This window comes from Zingiber officinale, chromosome 4A, assembly GCF_018446385.1.
Source record: "Zingiber officinale cultivar Zhangliang chromosome 4A, Zo_v1.1, whole genome shotgun sequence".
Classification (NCBI taxonomy): domain Eukaryota; kingdom Viridiplantae; phylum Streptophyta; class Magnoliopsida; order Zingiberales; family Zingiberaceae; genus Zingiber; species Zingiber officinale.
The window spans coordinates 126,614,162-126,634,888 of record NC_055992.1 but is presented as its reverse complement, the minus strand read 5'-3'; the positions used below and the strand labels follow the sequence as shown (position 1 = coordinate 126,634,888).

General features: G+C 41.5%; 3 non-coding genes and 1 pseudogene across 3 annotated transcripts; 2 read left to right on the top strand and 2 right to left on the bottom strand.

Moving 5' to 3' along the window:
• Window positions 1–8,148: 8,148 nt before the first annotated feature.
• Window positions 8,149–8,921, bottom strand: LOC121971045 (annotated as a pseudogene).
• A 171-nt stretch (window positions 8,922–9,092) lies between these two features.
• TRNAF-GAA lies at window positions 9,093–9,165 on the bottom strand. The gene has a single exon. It is a non-coding gene; the product is annotated as a tRNA-Phe (tRNA).
• An 807-nt stretch (window positions 9,166–9,972) lies between these two features.
• Window positions 9,973–10,053, top strand: TRNAL-AAG. Its single transcript has one exon. It is a non-coding gene; the product is annotated as a tRNA-Leu (tRNA).
• A 368-nt stretch (window positions 10,054–10,421) lies between these two features.
• On the top strand, window positions 10,422–10,495 carry TRNAI-UAU. Its single transcript has one exon. It is a non-coding gene; the product is annotated as a tRNA-Ile (tRNA).
• The last annotated feature ends 10,232 nt before the right edge of the window (window positions 10,496–20,727 follow it).

Below are 20,727 nucleotides of genomic sequence, written 5' to 3'. Positions count from 1 at the left end.
TAACTTTATGTGTCTATCCTTGAGCTTTTCCTTGAATTTTTTTCCTTGAGCATATCATTTTTCATAAAGTCATAGCCCACCATTTCATTTTTTGTGGGCCCCATAACTTTATGTGTCTATCCTTGAGCTTTTCCTTGAGTTTTTTTCCTTGAGCATATCATTTTTCTTGATTTAAATGGACTTAGGTTAAACAATAACAACATAGGTAAGACAACCCTGTCCAATTAGATTAGTTCTAACAAAGGATAATGGATTAAGCTAATGCTTAAGATTCAATTTTCCAATTAACTGGTCTAGTGTGTTAGTCAACTGGAGCTCCTCAAAATAAAGAATTTTCTTTTATTTACTTATGGATTCAGTGTATTTTTCTATGTATATATGTTGATCATGTCCGGAATCTGAGTCAGACAGACCGCGGGGTGAGGTGGATAGAATGTTGACCGAATCGCGACGTCTCGGAGGGGGGGTATCCTGAGATGGCTTGTATGTTGACCAAGTCTTCAGAAGTCCTTTGGTCAACACTACCTGCAACCAGTGACCGGGTTGCCTCCGGTCCCTGGAACTCCGAGGCTCGAGGCAGATCCAACGAACATATGAATAACAGGCTAATAATATAATAGTGAAATAAATGAAGAGTGAGTAAGGAATAAGTCGGATGAAGAGTTGGATCTGATGAAGCGGAGCCGGATGCGTCACAGAGCTGGAAGCAACGACACAAAACCAGACGCGACCTCGGCACGCAGGCCGGACTAAAACATCGGCACACAGGCCGGGAAAGGCATCGGCCCGCAGGCCAGCATACAAGAGTGGCACGAAGGCCAGAACATGACATCGGCACGCAGGCCGAGATATAACACACAAGAAGGTTATACATACAAAGCACATAGTCCGAAATACAACCTTGGCTCGAAGGCCAAAACACAACACATGAGCGGGATCAACGCATAAGTTGGAACACCGTGCACAAGCCAGATCGGCGTGAAGTCGAAACACAATAATGGCACCAAGGCCGGGAACACAATAGTGGCACACAGGTCGGAGGCATACGACGACGAGGAAGCTGCACCAGATCAGCGTCGGAGTATTAAAGATGGCGACAACTAGCCGTAATGCGGCAGGGGTCATTGCCGCGGCATGAAGAACACGCCTGTAGTAGACAACCGTGGTGCCCCTACGTGCTGGAGCGGATCGAGATTGCCGAATATGGCGTTGAGAGGTGCAGACGGCGAAGGAGACGAGGTGGGGAGCAGCACTTCGTCGCTGGATGCGCTGGCAGTAGCTAGGGAAAGAGGGAGGAGAAGAGGTGTCGACGTCATGTGCAGCGCGTTGGCGTGGTCATTGACGAGCGGCGAAGGGGACCAGGTGGCGTCGGCATGGAGAAGATGAGGAGTCAAGAGCACGGCGGGAAGGAGAGCTAGGGGCATGTCTCACCGGCATTGACGGTTGGTCGCTGCGACGAGGAAGCGAGTGGGAGCATTGTTGGAGAGGTGATGTGAATGTTGGTGTCGATCCCTCACGCGCGGCGGCGTGCTCCCGAGCGGCGGCCACGACCTGCGCCCGTGCGACGACCGCGACCTGCGCCCGTGCGACGACGGCAACGGAGGTGGAGAGAAGGGAAGAGGGGATGACTGAAGGAGGAAAAAGATGGGTTGTAGCCGTCGTCGCAAAGAGAAGGAGAAAGACGAGTGGTGGCGAGTCGGTCCAGTGATGGCGTCGCAAGGAGGAGAGGGAGAGGAAAAGAGGTGGCGGTCGGCGGCCGACGTCGGCGTCGGCTAAGAGCAAGGGAGAAGGAGGAAAAAGGCCTTTTTTTGTTCCTGTTGACGGCGGAGAGAAAACACATCAGCCTCCGGGTGAACAGTACTCTTTCCTCCTTAAAGTCCTAACCAACGAAAAGACCAAAATGACCTCCTTCCTCCCCCTAATTTCTTCTCTACCCCTCAACCTATATCCACATCACAAGCCTCCCCCTCAAGTCTAGTCGAAGGAGGCACAAGTCCGACTGACTAGACCAAACCCAAAACAGAATCGCTACCGAACGCAGAATCAGATTACTGGACTCATCTTATCACGTCGAACGAGTAGTTGCCAACGGCGAGCGCCCGACAGAGCGAAGAAAAGAATAAGTGTCGACCGAGCGGCAAAAGCAATACCGAGCGAGTGTCGAAAGAGCGATCTGATGAATGTCGAGCGATATCGAGCAGACAGTCGAGAGATGCTGAGTAAAACAATCGAGCGACAATAAATCAATACCGAGCGATCAAAAAGTGTCAACCGAGTAATCAAGAATGTCGAGCGAGTCGAAAGACGATGGGCGAGCAGTGTCAAACGCGCGATCGAGCCACAATAAATCACGACCGAGCGACCGAAAAATGTCGATCGAGCGATAGTAACTCACGACCGAGCAATAGAGAGAATGATGGACGAGCATAGTTGTGAGCGCGCCCGAGAAAAATATTGACCGAGCGTTAATAAATCGCGACCGGACAATAGAGAGAATGATGGGCAAGCATAGCCGTGAGCGCAACCGAAAAAAATACTGACCAAGCGATAGTAATTATGATAAGGCGATTGAAAAAATATCGACCTGACAATCGAAAAATGCTGACCTGGCAATCAAAAAATGCTGAGCGGGTCAAATGACGATGGGCGAGCAGTGACGAGCGCGCGATCGAGTAAGAATAAATCACGACCGAGCGATCGAAAAAATGTCGATCGAGCGATAGTAACTCACGACTGAGCAATAGAGAGAATGATGGACGAGCATAGCCGTGAGCGTGACCGAGAAAAATACTGACCGAGCGTCAATAAATCACGACCGGACAATAGAGAGGATGATGGGCGAGCATAGCCGTGAGCGAGACCGAAAAAAATACTGACTAAGCGATAGTAATTGCGATAAAGCGATTGGAAAAATGTTGACCTGACAATCGAAAAATGCTGACCTGGCAATCAAAAAATGTTGAGTGGATCGAAAGACGATGGGCGAGCGGTATCAAACGTGCAATCGAGCAAATGTTGACCGAGCGACAGTAAATCACGATCGAGCAGTCAAATAATGTCGACCTGGCAATCGAAAAATGCTGAGCGGGTCAAAAGACAATAGGCGAGCGGTATCAAACGCGCGACTGAAAAAATGTCGACCGAGTGCCAGATGCGGGGCCAAGCGATGAGTGAGATGCAAGGGACGAGTTCTGGGCAAAGCGGCAAGTGAGGCAGGAGCGGTGAGTGTCGGGCAGCGCAACGAGTGAGCAGTAAGTGCCGACCGAGCAACAGCGGTGAGCGAAAACGCGAACTAAGAGTGTCGGGCAGAGCGGCAAGTGAAGCAAGTGTGATGAGTGTCGAGCAGAGCGACGAGTGAGGAGTGAGTGCCGACCGAGAGGTCGTTGGGCGTGAGAGCATGCTCACTTATAACTCGCATTGAGGCGAGAGTCTGGAGACGTGAGAGCATGCTCACTTATAACTCGCACTGAGGCGAGAGTCTGGGACCCGACCGAGAGGTCGTTGGGCATGAGAGCAGACTCATTTATAACTCGCACTAAAGCGAGAGTCTGGAGGCGTGAGAGCATGCTCACTTATAACTCGCACTGAGGCGAGAGTCTGGGACCCGACCGAGAGGCCATTGGGCGTGAGAGCATGCTCACTTATAACTCGCACTGAGGCGAGAGTCTAGAGGTGTGAAAGCATGCTCATCTATAACTCGCACTGAGGCGAGAGTCTGGAAGCGTGAGAGCAGCTCACTTATAACTCGCGCCGAGACAAGAGTCTGGAGGCGTGAGAGCATGCTCACTTATAACTCAAACTGAGGCGAGAGTATGGAATCCCGACCGACAGGTCGTTGGGCGTGAGAGCATGCTCACTTATAACTCGCACTGGGGCGAGAGTTTGGAGGCGTGAGAGCACGCTCACTTATAACTCGCACTGGGGTGAGAGTTTGGAATCCCGACCGAGAGCTCGTTGGGCGTGAGAGCATGCTCACTTGTAACTCGCACTGGGACGAGAGTCTGGAGACGTGAGAGCATGCTCACTTATAACTCACACTGGGGCGAGAGTCTGGAGGCGTGAGAGCATGCTCACTTATAACTCGCACTAGGACGAGAGTCTGGAATCCCGACCGAGAGGTGATCTGGAGGCCTGACCAGTACTTGATCAGGAGATCTGACCAGGACTTGATCTAGAGACCTTACCAAGAATTGATCTGGAGACCTGACCAAGACTTGATCTAGAGACCTTACCAAGAATTGATCTGGAGACCTGACCAGGAATTAATTTTGAGGTCCGATCAATACTTGATCTGGAGGTCTAACTAGGACTTGATTTGGAGACCTGACCAGGAATTGCTCTAGTGGCCTGACTAGGACTTGATTTGGAGGCCTGAATAAGACTTGATCTGGAGACCTGACCAGGAATTGCTTTGGAGGCCTGACAAGGAATTGGTTTGGAAGCTCGACCGCGAGATCATTAACGATACTCTAATCCGAGAGCAGTGGTGATACTATAGTCCGAGAGCAGTGGCGATAACTCGACCCCGAATGGGGGAGGTGAAGCCTTGAAATCCATAGAGGCGGGGCCCGTAACAATATGGGGGAGTATTGCCTTTATCATACCTGATCGTGAAGTGGTGTCGACCGACTGAGGATCTGTCTTGGTCCCTCCACTCAAAAATACTTGTGAAGTTAGGGAGAGAAATAGTGTCGATCCCATAACTCCCAAATGGCCACGGAGTAAGGGAGAGAATAATCTGAGCCCCGATCGTCAAAGGAAGTGAAGCTCATAGTCATATAAGGGAGCAAAGTCCTTAGCAATAGAAGGAAGCAAGCACCGCAGGTGAAGGGAGCTGAACCTGTAGACGTAAGAGGATGCAAAATAGGTGGAGGATGTAGAGCATATAATAATAATAGAGTGAAGCACATATAGCAGTAAGAGGATGTAGAACCCCATGGTGAAGGGTGCAGAGCCTGTAGTAGTAAGAGGATGCAGAGCCTCATGGTGAAGGGTGCAGAGCCTATAACACCTGATCAGGGAACTGGGCCCCTAGTCCCTAATCGGAGAGTAAGACACCTAGCCTGTAATCAAAGAGCGAGACCCCTAGATCCTGATCGGGAAGTCGTACTACGAGTCAATGATCGAGGAGTTGTGTCCCTAGTGTATGAGCGGGGATCTGTGTCCCTAGTGTAAGATCGGGGAGTTGGGTCCCTAGTGTATGAGCGGGGAGCTGAGTCCCTAGTGTCCGATCAAAAATCGAAAGCCCTAGTCTTTGATCAAGGAACTAGGATCTTACTCTCTTATCAGGGAGCTATAACAGCTCCTATAATCATAAAAAAATAGCAGAGCCTGTAACGTGCCTGATCGGGGAGTCGTACCAATCGACAAAGGGTCTGTCTAGGTCCCTTGACTCCCGAATACCCGTGGAGTCAGAAAAAAATATAATGAAAAAAACTAACATGTCGGCCAGCTGAAGCTCCAACTCAATTCCTCAACTCCCGAATATCCGTTGAGTGAGGGTAGAAGATAATATGTTCATCGGGATTCTCCAGGACGGTGATAATAGTAGAGAACCTCCCGACGTCATCCATCTTCACGTTCCAGAACATGTGGAGAAGATTTCCACAGACGACGCCAAATTGATCCTGTTCGAAATCTGAGTCAGACGGACCATCGGGTGAGGTGGATGGAATATTGACCGAATCACGACGTCCCGGAGGGAGGGGGTATGTTGAGATGGCTTCTATGGTGACCAAGTCTTCAGAAGTCCTTTGGTCAACGCTACCTGCAACCAGTGACCGGCTTACCCCCGGTCCCTTGAACCCCGAGGCTAGAGACAGATCCAACGAACATATGAATAACAGGCCAATAATATAATAGTGAAATAAATGAAGAGTGAGTACGGTAACGTACCCTGGCCCAGGGAGCGCTCTCGGATGGGGCGCTGGTCGAGTTATCGTGACCTGGAAGCGTAGATGGATAAGCCGGATGAAGAGCTGGATCTGATGAAGCGGAGTCGGATGCATCACAGAGCTGGAAGCGACGACACGAAACCAGACGCGTCTCGACACGCAGGTAGGGCGAAAACATCGGCACGAAGGCCGAGATAAGGCATCGGCCCGCAGGCTGACATACAAGAGGGGCACGAAGGCCGGAACATGATATCGGTACGCAGGTCGAGATATGACACACAAGAAGGCTAGACATACAAAGCACATAGTCCAAAATACAACCTTGGCTCGAAGGCCGAAGCACAACACATGAGCGGGATCAACACATAGGTTGGAACACCGTGCACAAGCCAGATCGGCGCGAAGTCGGAACACAATAATAGCACCAAGACCATGAACACAATAGTGACACACAGGTCGGAGGCATACAACGACGAGGAAGCTGCTCCATATCAGCGTCGGAGTATTAAAGACGGCGACAACTAGCCGTAATGCAGCAGGGGCCGCTGCTGCGGCATGAAGAACACAACTGTAGTGGACAACCATGGTGCTCCTACGTGCTGGAGCGGATCGAGATTGCCGAATATGGCGCTGAGAGGTGCAGACGGCGAAGGAGACGAGGTGGGGAGCAGCACTTCGCCGCTGTATGCGCTGGTGCGCTGGCAGTAGCTAGGGAAAGAGGAAGAGGAGAAGAGGTGTCGACGTCATGTGTAGCGCGTTGGCGTGGTCACCGACGAGCGACGAAGGCGACTAGGTGGCGTCGGCGTGGAGAAGATGAGGCGTCAAGAGCTCGGCGGGAAGGAGAGCTAGGGGCATGCCTCACCGGTAGTGATGGTTGGTCGCTGCGACGAGGAAACAAGTGGGAGCATTGTCGGAGAGCCGCTGTGGATGTTGGTGGCGGTCCCTCGCACCGGCGGCGTGCTCCCGGGCGACGATCGCGACCTGCGCCCGTGCGACGACGGCAACAGAGTTGGAGAGAAGGGAAGAGGAGATGACCGGAGGAGGAAAAAGAAGAAGGGATGTAGCCGGCGTCGCGAGGGGAAGGAGAAAGAGTGGCGGCGACGAGTCGGTCCAGCGATGGCGTCGCAAGGAGGAGAGGGAGAGGAAAAGAGATGGCGGCCGGCGAAAAGCAAGGGAGGAGGAAGAAGGCCTTTTTTTTTTTGTTTCTGTTGGCGGCGGAGAGAAAACGCACCAGCGCCCCCCACCCCGGTGAACAGTGCTCCTTCCCCCTTAAAGCTCTAACCAACGAAAAGACCAAAATGCCCTCCTTCCTCCTCCTAATTTCTTCTCTACCCCTCAACCTATATCCACATCATATGTGAATTGAATTAAACTAGTTTTTTTACTCGTTTATTGATTTTGTACTGAAATTATTATTTTCAATTTCAGATGCCGAGGATGAAATACACGATGACTCGTCGTTATGTGCGATGGAATAAGCTAAGGGAGACGATTGAGGAGATAGAGTTTGACTACCTGTGCTCCTATGCTCTTACACACTTAGACACAAGGTTAAAAACACATAGGACCTAACTTAACTTGTTGATCACCCCTAGGACACCTGGAACCCTTCGGGGCGTCCCGACCAAGGCAATAAATACAGCCTTGGTCCAGAAGCTTTCAACGAACTCAAGAATTGTAATTCCAATACTTGTGTGCTTGCTTTAAAGTTTAACTTCTTCCTTTTTGCACTCATCGTTGTAAGAGGTTTCTCCGTTTGAAGGAGATACTAGTGCGACATCTTTCTTGAATTAATAACCTCCCCGTTGTAACCAAGTAAATCCCTGTGTGTCTCTACCTTTCTGTTTTAATTTACTGCTTTTATATTTTGCAAGTGTTAGTTTAAGAAAAGTCAAGAAGGGTTGTGCTTTTATTTTTACAAGTTATTCAACTCCCCTTCTAGTCGGCTCCAGTGGTCCAACACATGCTTCGTTAGCTAACAATAAAGTTTGATAGCTATCAAAAGTGCTTGAATATTACCATAGGCCAACATTTGAGAAAAACGATGAATATGATTCAGGAGCTAAAGACTGATGGTCATGAGTTTACCGGAAAGCATTGAATATAGAGGCATGCTAACACTGTATGGACTTTGGATCAGTAGAACATTATCTAGATTGTGAAAAGAATTGTGCTTTAGGAATTCACTTTTCTTTTCTCAGACAGAGAAGTAATATAGTTTTGTTTTTATTTTATTTTGAGATTTTGGGACAACTAGGAGAAACCTTATATGGTTTCTAAAATATTATATTGATCAAATCACAGGCATAAAGCAGAAATCAAACTTCCCAGGCTCTTCAAGACACTTAGCTAAAGTATTGAAATACTACAGGCAATAAGGTAAGAGTGTTGTTACTAAGCTTGAAAGGACTGAAGATTAAATCTTTCAGAAGAAAAACTTGATCAACATTACGAGAGAGGCTTCTAAACAGGACAAAGTGATTCGCAAACGCACCAAGGACACCCAAAATTTCACATTTATCGATAAAAACCCAACAAAGGATTTTGCCTCAATTCTTATCAATTAGCAGAATAGCAGGAGAACAGGAAGAACCTCGATAAAATATCCAGCGCCGACGTCGACGAGGATCTTCTCGGAATCGTCGAGAGTTCCGGAAACATAGAGCGACGCGGTGAGGGGTACCAGCATCTTCTTCCCTAAGAAACGATAGTATGATCTCGCTCAACAAAAAAATGGGAGATCAGGGCCGATAGCGAACCGAGGAGGCCTAAAGAGTTACCTTTAGGTCGGAGGGAGAGATCATCGAGGGCGGACGCAGCCGCCTCCAGGCGGGCGGCGGCGACGCTAATCTTCTTCAGGCTATCTTCGAGTAGATTGACCTCGAGATCCGACTGCTCCTTGACGGCTTTGAGCTAATCCAGGCTCAACTTCTGCAGGTCGGAGGCCTTGAGGAGGCCACCCGCAGCGCCGGCTCCCTTCGCTCCTCGGCTTGCCATGGTTGAACCTTTGTCCTCTTCCCGAGCCCTTTGCGCAAAATAGGCGTGCGACGAAAATATTACTTTGCCCCGTAATTTTATATTATTGCCATTTTAACAAAATCTTTTGCAAGTTTCATGATAAATGTAAAATTAGGAACTCAAAGGATGTAATTATAATTAATAATAAATAACGCAATTTTAAAAAAAAAAGTATATATTTGCGATGAGCGTGGATCGAACACGCGACCTTCAGATCTTCAGTCTGACGCTCTCCCAACTGAGCTATCCCCGCAAGTGATCAGTGATTGCATTTTTTAATATTAATGTTTTTTTAAACATATATCATTTTTCTAACAAGAATATATGAGAAAAAAAACACCGTAAACAAGAATAGATGCTAATTATAGACAGTCAATTTGAACCAGAACAACAGTGTAGATCATTCACTGAATTGCAAGAGTCAATGATCGTTTTACCCGTTACATGACAACCTGCTTTCAGCTCTTTCAAAAGCTAATTGCCAAATTCAGATAACAAGATCGGAAACTGGGAGAAGTACAGAACAGACGCTATTTGTCAGAAAGTAATGGAGATCTTCTATAACAACAGCTCACGGCCAGGAATGTATAGAGCTCGATCAGTTTTACATCGCATAATACAACAAACACCCTGTGCAGATATCCGATATATCATCATCAGCAAAGTGAGCCAATAACAAGCATGAAGATGAACAAGAACCTGAAGGCGCAGGCCATTGGTGCCTTTCCCCAATCTCAAAGAGCTTAGGAGGGTGAAAGAGTGAGCGTTGGCCTTCTAAATCTTGAGAGTTCTGAGGTCAAGCAGAGCCCAAAGCTCAAGGAACTAAGAAGGAAAAGGTGAGAAATGGAAGAAGCTCTCTTGCTCTTCCCTCACCGTCGCAATGCCAGTTTACTTCCAATATTCTCTTGAGAGGTACAAAGTGATTGATTGTGACACTAGATAACTTCAAGTTCACCGTTCATTCCTCCTGTTATTTGAGGGTTTTGCGTCCAGATTTCACTACCGTGCTGTGGCTGTTAGTCAAAATTGTATCAAATTATCAAATGTACCAAATCGTCTTGTTGAGATGGCCGAGTTGGTCTAAGGCGCCAGATTAAGGTTCTGGTCCGAAAGGGCGTGGGTTCAAATCCCACTCTCAACAGTATTTTATTTTTATATTTAGAAAATAACAAATATTAAAAGGAAAAGATGGAAATAGAGTTCTGTGTTGTTAGTTTGTTTTGGATTATTTTATATATATAATTTTTTTTATATATAATTGAAATGCTGATATGAGAATTAAAGTGGGGGATTCACGTTCTCTTGCTTTTTTAAGTGGAAAAAAAAAAATTGAAGCTAAAACCCTTACTGGATTTATCATCTTTTAGTTTGTTAAGTGAATCGTAGTAAAGTAAACGTTTAATATCCTGAGCGATGCCGGAGTCGTATAGTATAACAAATAATTAATGAAATAGTTAACAGGTTTTACTATTTAATATATTAAAAATAATATTTATTTCAAAACTTTGTGGTCCCATAGCTCAGTTGGTTAGAGCGTTGGTCTTATGAGCCGAAGGTCGCGGGTTCGAGCCCCGCCGGGACCATAAAACCTCACTTTTAAAAAAATTCATGATTTAGTGTTATTTTTACAATTATATATAATAAAAAATTATTTTATTTAAATATCGATTTTTTACTCTACTTTTTCTATAATTTATTATATATATTATTTATCTCCTCTATAATGTAGAATGTTATTGTATTTAAATTTAATTTGATTTTGATATAATGTTGTAAGAGGTAGCATATTTACAAATCATGATAAAATATGATCCAAAATAAAAAAAAATAGAATACAATACCATACCAACAGTATAAATTTTGATAAATCAATTCTCCATCAAGGATTTGTAATCTTCTTTTGCATAATGTACTCTTGTTGCACTGTTAGTAGTGGGACGTGCTGCACATAAAGATTGTCCACAACCGTTGCCATGTGCAGCCTCCATCGATAGATATTTTGGCGTCCAAGTTTGAGACAATGAGGGATTTAGTTCCTTCAAGGATAGTTCGTAGTAATCATCTTTGTGACGACAAGTGCAAACGAGAACAAGTAAGAAGAATCAAGATGTATCTTCGTATTTTATGGAAATCATTGTAAGTCTTTATGGCTTCGTATTTTATATATCATGCATTGCAAATTAAGAATGGTATGAGAGTAGTTTAGAAATGTATCTTCGAGTTTCTAATCACAATGCATATCCTAGTTAAAATGATACAGTGCTCTTTGAAAATATAGAGTATTGTCGCATTAAGTTTTAGGATCAAAACTTAGTACATCCAAACATATTAACCTAAGGACGAATTGAAGGGGACGTTGAGAATAAGCAAATTATCTTTTACCACAAGAAAATTACCTTTTTGTTGAAATCCCTATGCAACGAGGATTTCACATCTCTTGGCCCTTGTTTGCCCTATTTGTAGCCGCCGCTGAAGTCCCAAGCCGTAGAGAAGAGGAATGGAGTGTCATCACGAATCCTAGTCAGTCGCGCATCGCTTGTAATCGTCAGTAAATCACGATTGTGTGTCACGGTTTCCTTATGTGGCCGGCGACTATATCACAGTGGAAGAGAGCCTTCTCCATCGGCTGGTCAACGCCAATGGAAGTGTGGAAAAGTTTGATTTTTTAAAAAGAAAAAAAAATATAAAGCGACTAGGTTTAGCGTGCGTCGGCAATTAAAAATAATAATAATAATAAAAGGAAAGGAAACGTTAGTTTTATTTTTATTTTTATTTTTATTAATATTAATGCGTGCTTCTTCGATCGTTAGCCTGGGAAATTAATATGACTTGGGTAATTAATTGGAACTACACTTGAAACATTATATTTGGTTCACTTGAACCAGATCAGGTTCAAACTCAAATGGACTTGGTTTGAAGTCTGATTTGAATTAGATCAGTTTGGTTAAATCAAACCTGACTGATTTAATTAATTGGCTTGGGCTATGATTTGTTCGATTGGGTAACATTTAATCATATGGATTAGATTTATTATAATATATTAGACTTAATTCAATGGGTATTGATTTCATCAAACGGATCTAGATTTAATCAATAAATTTGAAATTGACTTAAATGGACTTAGGTTAAACAAGAACAACATAGGTAAGACAACCCTGTCAAGTTAGATTAGTTCTAACAAAGGATAATAGATTAAGCTAATACTTAAGATTCAATTTTCCAATTAACTGGTCTAGTGTGTTAGTCAACTGGAGCTTCTCAAAATAATTTTTTTTTATTTGCTTATGGATTCAGTGTATTTTTCTGTATATATATGTGAATTGAATTAAACTAGTTTTTTTACTCGTTTATTGATTTTGTACTGATATTATTATTTTCAATTTTAGATGCCGAGGATGATATACACGATGACTCGTTGTGATGTGCGATGGAATAAGCTAAGGGAGACAATTGAGGAGATAGAGTTTGACTTGGTTCATGGAGTTTGGGAACATATTGGATGCCTTGATCGATTCGAACAAGAGGAGTTTCCGATCCTAGATAATACAAGATTTGGGCATTAATTTGATCATTATCGAAGTATTCCAAGGTGGTAGCACACCATTTATAGGGGCTCTCTAAAGGGTGTATCTCATATGCAGAGATGTATGTGGAGCTACTGTTGGTGTAGTTGGCACCAATGGACAAACCTAAATTTTGATAAATGATAAGTGGATTAAAGTTAGATGTGTTGTGTAATAAAACCTTTTTACTAAGTGTGCAGAACTTGACTGATCTGACATCATACTGAAATTCAAATAAGTCTGGAGGGCATGATAGTTGGTGTAGAAGTCCAGATAGGTCAAGAAGTAACATGATATCTGACGGAAAGTCTGGCTAGGTCTGAGGAACCTAACAGCTAGCCAAAATCCAGTTGGGTCTATGGACCTGACAATTGATGGGAAGATTTAGTGGACCAAGATAGAGTCAAATGATTCTACATGGTAAGTAAGGTAAGTCACTGGAGAAGAGAGTTCCAGTGAGGACGAGTCCCAATTAGGGAATTTAGGCGCAGATCCAATTTAGGTCCATTTTGAATCCCTATATTGAGACCTTGACTAGATCCTAACTTTTGACAAATAGGGTTTAATTAATACTACTATTTTATAAATTGTCCTAACTTTGTTTTATATGTTAGATATTTTTCTGTTAGCCAACATATTTTGCAAGAGCAAAAATGGACAAAAAAAGTTTCGAGTGAATAGTACTCGAGGCGCCTCCTGTGCTTATGGAGGCACCTCGGAGGCTTGATCGAAGGCTCCGTGCACAAGGGCACGGAGGCGCCTTCCATGCGAAGGAAGACGCCTTGAAACTGGGTGCTAAAGGTGCCTCGAAGAGCTTTGAAAGTGCCTTCGATCAGATAAGGTAGAAGGCTTCGTCAACGATAAAAAGACGAATCTGCAGGGATATACTTTGGGGTTGAAGACGCCTCTAGTGGCATTGGAAGTAAAAGAGATATAACATAATTATCCAAATTAACCGGATCAAATTATCAAATCAAATAATATTAGTATTTGGATTATTCTAATAATTCTGTTATAATTATTCTCAGAATTATTCTTAGAATAATTCTGTTATTTATTAATTAGTTATTTGACCAAGTACTTTTGAACATTATATATTGTATTGTCCTTAGGACAAATATCAATGAACAATAGATTTTATTATTCTCATCTTATTCCTTCCTCTCTCCCTATTCTTCCTTTTACATGGTATCAGAGCCATCTCTCTCTCTCTCTCTCTCTCTCTCTCTTTTATCTTCCCTCAATTTCTTGAGGCGGAGATCGTATAAATGGCGAATTTTAAATTTTTCCCTCAAGCCTCTTATTTTCTCCTACGTGTTTTAATTTTCTTATTCTTCTCTATTTTTCAGAACAAACGAAAAATACTTATTTTCTTCCGCTGCCAACCCCTTTGCTTCTCTTTCCTCTTCCTTAATCTCTATTTTTTTCCACTACCACCGGACAAGTTATTTTTTACTTTAGATGTCAAATACTCGACGACATCAAAGAGGACAAAAGCAAAGTCCAGACCGATGTCAAATTTGTCACATCGTTGGTCATACTGGAAATATATGCCCTAAAAGACTTAATTGGTCTAGGGTAAAATATCAAATTTATTTTGGAATTGGACATTTTGGTATTCAATGTCCTAGTCCATTTGATTCAAATTTCATTGGTGGTCCTACAGCCTCAAGACAACCATCTATTTCACAAGTATATCCTAAAGTTCTTTCGTCTGTGCCTACTTGTGGTAAAAACCCAGAGTTCTCATCTACTGATTGTTGGAATGTATACTAAAAGTCTAACTTTTGTATATACATTTATAAGAATCACATTGGTCAAGTGTCTACATTTGTATATACCAAATGTAGATGTTCAATTAATTTATATTGTAGATAACATGGTGTGTGGTGTCACACACAGAGGATCATGTTATCAGTACCTTATAAATTATAAACAGTAGCTCACGACCAAGATGGAAAGGAACAAACCATTGGAAGGTTGTAGTGTAATTAGATATTAGTTTATCTTAACTATATAATTACACTAGTACACTTAGAGTGTATTGAGTAGGACAATTAGAGGTCGTTTCTTTTATACTGACTTTATAAAGAAACAAAGACCTCAGTTATTATGGAAGTGTGTGCTCTTAATCCTAATATAATAACAAGCACATATATTTGATATTTATTTCTTTAATTTATCAATGAGTGAGATTTAGTTCGATAAATCAATAAGCCCGATAAGTTGGGAAATGATATCACTTATAGTGTGTGTTGTTGATTATAGAAGGAAACTGTGTCCTAGTGATCTAGGTTGATAATGTCCCCAAGAGGAGCTCATAAAGATTGTCATGTTAAACCCTGCAGGTGGACTTAGTCCGACATGACGATAAGGTTGAGTGGTACTACTCTTGGACTAAGATATTAATTAAATGAGTTGTCAGTAACTCACTTAATTAATGGGCATTTGACATCTTAAATACAGGGAGACTAACACACTCATAATAAGAAGGAGCCAAAAATGTAATTTGAGATTGGTGCGGTAGTTCAATAATAGTTCTTTAGTGGAATGAATTATTATTGATGGAATTAAGTTGTGTGTTCGGGGCGAACACGGGAAGCTTAATTTCATCGGGAGACCAAAACCAATTCCTCCTCTCGGTCCCTATCGTAGCCTCTTGTATATAGAGATTTATACCCACCACATACCCACCTTCTTACCCAACCAATAGGGGCCGACCAAGCTAAGCTTGAAGCTCAAGCTTAGGGCCGACGGCCTTAAGGTGGCCGGCCAATAGCTTGGAGCCCAAGCTTAGGTGGCCGGCCACATCACAATAAAATGGATTTTTTATTAAAATTATTTCTTATGTGGATATCATAGTTTTAAAAGAGAGTATAAAAATTAAATCTTTCCTTTTAAAACTTTCTACAAAAGATTAAGAAAAGATTTGAAATCTTTCCTTATTTGTAGATTGAAAGGAGATTTTATTTTTAAGAAAGACTTTCCTTTTTAACCATGATAATAATTTAAAAGAGAAGTTTAAAAATTAAATATTCTCTTAGTTTCTACAAAAGATTAAGAAAAGATTTGATATCTTTCCTTATTTGTAGATTGAAAAGATATTTTAATTTTTAGAGATAACTTTCCTTTTGGAAAATATCCACATGTTTAAAAGAAGAATTTTAATTTATAAAATTTCCTTTTTATTAACCAATCATGAAGGGATAAAAATTATTGGAGAAATTTTTATAAATTTCTAGAAACAAATTAGGAAGTTTTAATTCTTGTGTGAATTAAATTTTCCTTGTTTTGGAATTAGAAGTGGTCGGCCATTATTTTAATGAGAAGAAAATTATTTTTTAAAATAAATTTTCCTTTTCATGGCAAAAGAATTAAGGAAGTTTTTATTAAAATTTCCTTATTTGCCAAGACCAAGGATTATAAAAGAGGGGGTAGAGGTGCCTTCATGGGTGAACAATTCTATTATTCTTCTCCTCTCTTTTCCTCCTTGGTGGCCGGCCCTAGCTTCTTCCTCTTCTCTTCTTCTTATGGTCGGCGACAACCTCTCTTGGAGCTCTTGATGGTGGCCGGTTCTAGCTAGGAGAAGAAGGAGAGAAAGGTGTTTTGTTTCTTGCATCTCTTGGAGCTTGGTGGTGGTGGCTGGACTTTTACTTCTCTTGGAGAATTGTGGTGGCCGAAACTTGCAAGGAAGAAGAAGGTGCTTGGTGGTTCTCATCTCGGAAGATCGTTGCCCACACAACGTCCGAGCTTAGAAGAGGAATACGGTAGAAAATCAAGAGGTTATTTTTGCTTACAAAGAAAGGTATAACTAGTAATTGTTTTCCGCATCATACTAGTTTTTCTTTGTATAGTTATTTATGGAAATACCAAACACAAGAGGCATATGATTCTAGAGTTTTCGAAATAATTTTCTTTTCGAGTTTGTGTTTTTCTTCTTTTTCGAATTTGTGATTCGATTGTTCTTTTTGGTTAACATAGAGTTATTTAAGGAAATAAATATTAGCTTTCCTTAAAAGGCTTTGCCTAGGCGGTGGTGGTTGCTCCCATATCCAAGAAGGTCATGTGCCTCGCCATGCAGTCCTGGAAGCCAATTTTGGAAATTAATATTTATGGAATTAATAACTTAGGTAGATTTGAATCAATAGTGTTAAGTTCCGCTTGCGATTCAAATCTAAACCATTAAGAACAGATAAGTTAAATTTGGAATCAATGATGTTAAGTTCCGTCTGCGATTTCTAATTTAATTTTTAAAGAACACAATAGGTTATTTAAGGAAAGGTTCGACACTTGTACAAAAAATTTTTGTACAGTGGAATCGGTACGTTTTCCTAAGACTAACCAACACTGATTGGTATATTGACACTGGAGCAACTCATCATGTCACATCAGATTGTAATATCCTTACAGACGTAATGTCATATTATGGCTTAGATACGATGTAAGTAGGTGATGGTTCAGGTTTACAAATTGCTAATCTTGGAAACACATATGTTCATTTATCTAATCGAACTTTTCACATGCGCAATATCTTTCATGTTCCATCTATCACTAAAAATTTACTTTCTACACGCCAGTTTTGTCTTGATAACAATGTCATTTTTGAATTTCATCATAATCATTATCTTATAAAGGATAGAGGAACAAATGCTATTGTATTTTATGGGAGAATCAAAAATGACCTCTATTGTCTTCAGAGTTCTTCAATCAAAGCTTTTGTTGGTGAACGCACAAATAAACCAGCTTGGCATGCTCGACTTGGTCATCCTTCCCTTTGTATTGTTCAGTCAATCATCAATAGGTATAGTTTACCTACTTCTATTACCTCCTCTCCATCTTATTCATGTAGGGCCTGCATGGAATCTAAAAGTCATAAGCTACCTTTCTCTTTATCTGATCATATTTCTAATTTTCCACTTAAAATAATCCATTCTGATATTTAGGGCTCTGCACCTATTTTGTCTAATCAAGGTTTCCAATATTATGTTACATTCATTGATCATTTTAGTAAATATACTTGGCTTTATCCTATGAGAAGGAAATCTGATTTATTTGATATATTTTGTAATTTTCAAATTCAAGTTGAACGATCTTTTAATCGTAAAATACTCTCTTTTCATTCTGATTGGGGAGGCGAATATCAAGCTCTCCATCGTCATTTTGTCTTTTGTGGAATTGTTCATCGAGTTTCTTGTCCTCACACTCCAGAACAAAATGGCTCTGCTGAAAGAAAACATAGACATATAATTGAAACTGCCTTAGCTCTTCTTCATCATGCATCATTTCCGCGCAAATTTTGGGATGAAGCTGTTAGCACTGCAGTATATCTCATAAATCGACTTCCTACACCATTGCTCAATCATAAATGTCCTTTTGAAACACTTTATAATCAAACCCCTGATTACAGTTTCCTTCGAATTTTTGGTTGCGCATGTTATCCATGGTTACGCCCCTATTCTAAACACAAACTTGACTCTCGTTCACTACAATGTGTTTTTCTTGGTTATAGCAATTTGCACCATGGTTATCGTTGCTTGCATATACCAACAGGACGAATTTATATTTCACAACATGTTACTTTTGATGAGTCTTTATTCCCTTTTTCGGTAGCTTCTTCAATCTCTCCTCCAGATACAAGTGGCACCTTCTTAATGCCACCTAATATTATCAGAAGTGATGGAATTCTAGGTCCTGCTCCGGAGCTCTCTAATAACTCTCCTATACCATCAGAATCACCTCCGGTTGCTGCTCCAATCTTAGAAGTCTCGCCGATCGAAGATAATATGCTCTCTGGTTCCTCGGATAATGCAAGTCCGTCATCTACATCACCATGTCAGCCTACTTCCTCGTTGTCATCAACAAGTGATTCAGATGATAATGCTCCTCGTCGCATGCTTCCCATTAGTGATATTTATGAGCGTTGTCCACCAAATGCAACTCGACATCCCCTTCTACGAGCTCTAGTGGTTTCTTCCAAATCTATTGAACCAACCTGTTTTACACAAGCAAACAAGGATCCAAACTGGCGTAGTGCAATGGCTACAGAATTTGATGCACTTCTTCGCAATGGAACATGGACTCTAGTTCCCCGCACTCCCTCAATGAATGTTGTGGGCTCTAAATGGGTATTCCGTCTTAAGCATCGAGCTGATGGTTCTCTTGAAAGATACAAAGCTCAACTTGTAGCTAAAGGATTTAGTCAACAACCAGGTATTGACTTTAATGACACTTTCAGCCCAGTCATCAAAATTACATCTGTCAGACTATTATTAACAATAGCTGTTAGTTCTAATTGGCTTGTACGACAATTGGATATTTCAAATGCATTTCTCCATGGTCATCTTGAGGAAACTATATTTATGGAGCAACCACCTGGTTTCATTCATCCACAATTTCCATCTCATGTTTGCCAACTCAAGAAATCCTTATATGGTCTTCGACAAGCTCCTCGTGCATGGTTTCATCGACTATCTAATTGGTTACAAGCTCAAGGATTTTCTGGATCAAAGAATGACTCGTCTCTATTTCACAAATATAATGATGAAAACATGATATTTTTTCTTATTTATGTGGATGACATTCTGATAACCGGCAATGATCACAAGGGTATCACAACTTTATTAAGTCTTCTCAATCAAGAATTTCCTACTAGAGATTTGGGTATTGCTCGTTTTTTTCTTGGTATTGAGCTTGTTCCACATGAGGATGGCTATCTTCTCTCTCAGAGCAAATACATTACTGGACTTCTTCAAAAAGCCAAAATGGATGGAGCACGTCCGGTCTCTACGCCAATTGCTATAAACAACTCTCCAACTTCATCCTCTCTTGCTCTATCTGATCCACAAATTTATCGAAGTATTGTTGGGGTCTTACAATATGTCACTATCACACGTCCTGATATTACTTTTGCGGTAAATCGTGCTTGTCAATTCATGCATGCTCCAACCGAACAAAATTGGGATAATGTAAAAAGAATACTTCGCTATCTCAAAGGCACTATTCTACATGGTCTTCTTTTATATCGCCAATCATCTCGAGATTTACATGCATATAGTGATGCAGATTGTGCAAGTTCTCCTGAAGATAGACGCTCTACTAGTGGATATGCAATATTTCTTGGACGAAATCTTATCTCATGGAATTCGAAAAAGCAACCTACGGTATCTCGTTCAAGCACTGAGGCAGAATATAAAGCTATAGCAAATACAACGTCAGAAATTATTTGGCTTCAATCACTTCTCTCTGAACTTCATCTTGCATCAAATATTGCACCAAAAATTTGGTGCGACAATATTGGAGCAACATATCTTACAGCAAATCCAATCTTCTATGCTCGTACAAAACATGTGGAAATTGATTTTCATTTTGTTCGTGAACGTGTGGCAACTCAGCAGTTATCCGTCTCTTATATTTCTGCTGAAAATCAAATCGTTGACATCTTTACTAAGCCACTATCCAGACAACGTTTCAACAAGTTAGCAAGCAAACTCAACGTCAGAGATCTCCCGCTGAGTTTGTCGGGGGGTAAAAGAGATATAACAGAATTATCCAAATTAACCGGATTAAATTATCAAATCAAATCATATTAGTATTTGGATTATTCTAATAATTCTGTTATAATTATTCTCAGAATTATTCTTAGAATAATTCTGTTATTTATTAATTAGTTATTTGACCAAGTACTTTTGAACATTATATATTGTAATGTCCTTAGGACAAATATCAATGAACAATAGATTTTATTATTCTCATCTTATTCATTCCTCTCTCCCTATTCTTCCTCTTACAGGAACCACTCTTCAACACAGAATTGATATTCGAGCTCAAACTATTCTTCTACTATTTCGACCGCACTACTACCCTACTACGACGTCATGACACCGACTCCAAGCCTTGACTTTCATTTACTACGAGTCATTATATTTTAATTTAAGTTGCAATTATTTATTGTTTATTGTTGAATAGAGGAAGTGCAGAATTGTTACACTTCCTCCGATCATTTGTATTCGGATTACTCTTCTGGTGGTTCTGGAAAAGAATTTAGTGGATTGCCCATCAATAAATCTAAGGGGACCGAGTCTTAGAGTAGGAGTTGACGAAGGCTCCGAACCAAGTAAACCGACCGAGTCTTATGTTTTAGTTTTTATTTAATTTTTTTGTTGCACTTTTTATTAAAGTTTTAAAAAAGGACTCTATTTTAAAAATACATATGATTTAACCCCCCCCCCCAAACGTATGCTATGATCCTACAA